Below are 2,541 nucleotides of genomic sequence, written 5' to 3' on the forward strand. Positions count from 1 at the left end.
TTGGAAAATGCTTGTCATTTCTCTGTAGCATCTGGTCCCCACTGGACCCTCATCATTTCCTTCACCTGCTCCCCCCACCGACCAAACTGTGCAGCTCTGCAACTGCATCCCTGCTGATCCTCACCCTTCTGCCCCCAACCCTCACCTCCTTGTACCCCCAATATGTTTTTCCCAATAAAATAAAATAAAATTTAAAAAATGATATAATTGCTGTTTAGCAGTTTAAAAGGGTCCGCGACAGCAGTTTTTCCAATACAACACCTTTTCTTAAAATTTCAAGGCTATATAAATATGTTTTTACATAATCATTCATATATATTGTATTTTGTATAGTTAATTACAATCAACATATGCCTATTATCACCCTGTCTCTTCAAGTGCCCATTGAATCTTTGCTATCCTTCACCCTGTATCTGCCTGCCCTCTAATCTTCTGCCATCCTAGTGATTTCCCTCTTTTCCTTTTTTCCTGACTTCTCTCCCCTTCTCCTTTTGAACACTTACACATAGCTTGCTCAGTCATCCTATTTTTACTAGAGTGGTCTTATACAGTATTCGTCCTTAGGTAACTGGGTTATTTCATCCATCATAATGTTCTCTAGACTCTCCCATGCTATACAGAATTTTATTAAATTATTGTTATTTAGTGTTGCATAGTATTCCATTGTGCAGATGTATCACAATTTCACAATCCATCTGTTGATGAGATTTGGACTGTTTTCATTTTCTTGCCTTTATGAATAATGCTTCTATGAACATAGGTGCACATATCTCCAAGTCTCAATTATTATTTCCTTGGTATATATTCCTAACAGTGGAATAGATGAGTCCTATTGAATTGCTATGTTTAGCTTTTGAGGAAACTTCAAACTGTCTTCCATAGCAATGTATCATTTTACAATCCCACCAGCAATGCATAGGCATTCCAATCTCTCCACATCGTCTCCAATATATATTGTTTGCTGTGTTATTAAACTTTGCTTCTGCTGCTGGAGTGAGATGGTATATCATTTTTTTTTATTTGCATTTCCGTTGTTTGCTAGCTGGGACAGTGAGGACTCCAAGGAGTCCCATAAGAGTGTTCCCTCTCTGCTGCCTTGTCCTCCGCAGTGAATGGGCTGGTGGTGGTGGGGAGGACGCACAAGGTTACTGGAGGTTGGGCAGACTCATGATGGTCCATTAGGCATTTTCCTTGGTGCTAGCTGGCCAGCGTAGTCCACAGGATACCCACTTCTCTGATGGCTGGCACAGCCTGCAGGACTCTTCCATCTCCACATTTTTTAATTCTTGACTACTGTTATTGTAGGAGTTAACTGCAGATAGCAGTAAAATTAACAACTTCAACCTTTTCTCCATCTATCATGATATTGTCTATTGGCCCAGTCGTGAGAATTTTTGTTCTCTTAAGTTGAGATGTAATCCATATTAAAGTCTTTGTGTGTCAGGGTCTATCTATCCTGTATTCAATCTATAGAATGAGCAAATAAGTCAAGAAGCTGAAGTTTATGAAGAAGACTATGACATCCGTATTGGAAGAAGACTCACCAAAACCTGCATTATGCAGATGACACAACTTTCCTTGGAGAAAGTGAAGAAGACTTAAAGCACTTACTTAGGTAGATCAAAGACTACAGTCTTCACTATGAATTGTATCCCTCCATGTGTATAGGCAGTTTTTGTTAGTGAAAAAGATATTTGCAGTGATTAAGTTACTGTTATTGTTATGTGTCAAGTACGACTCACAGTGATCCTATGAATAAAGGATCTGAACCCTGTTCTATCCTGTGCCATCCTCACACTTCCTGACACACAAGAGCCCATTGCAGTAGTCACCGCGTCAATCTACCTGGTTGAGGGTCTTTCTCTCCTTCGCTGACCCTATACCCTTTTCAGCATCATGTCACTCTCCGAGGAATAGCCCCTCCTAACAATATGATTAAAGCATGTGAGGAGAAGCTTCATCATCCTTGCCTCCAAAGAGCACTCAGGCTGCACTCTCTCCAAGAAAAGGAATGTAACATCAGGATTGGAAGGAGATTTATCAATAACTTGCATTATGCAGATGACATAACCTTGCTTGCTCAAAGTAAGGAGAACTTGAAGCATTTGTTGCAAAATATAAATGAACGCAGCCTTCAGTATGGATTGCATCTCAATGTCAAGAAAACAAAGATTCTTACCACTTGATCAATAGGTAGCACCATGATGGATGGAGCAGAGATTGGCATTGTCAATAGCTTCATCTTACTTGGATCCACAATTAACACCCTTGGTACCAGCAGTCAGGGAATCAGGAAATGTATTGCACTGGGAAAGTAGGCAGTTAGGGACCTCTCCAATTATTGAAGAGTAATGATGTCGGTTTAAAGACAAAGATGCATCTGATTCACTCCATCTGATTCCAACTATTTGCTATGCATCTGAAAAATGGACAATAAAAAAGGGTAAGAGAAGAATTGATGACTTTGAGCTGTGGTGTTGGAGAAGAGCACTTAGCATCCCATGGACAACAAATGGATGTATTATCTTGGGTTAAGTTACT

Source organism: Elephantulus edwardii, unplaced genomic scaffold (assembly GCF_000299155.1).
Source record: "Elephantulus edwardii isolate Elephantulus edwardi_28Jun2011 unplaced genomic scaffold, EleEdw1.0 scaffold00001, whole genome shotgun sequence".
Taxonomy (NCBI): Eukaryota; Metazoa; Chordata; class Mammalia; order Macroscelidea; family Macroscelididae; genus Elephantulus; species Elephantulus edwardii.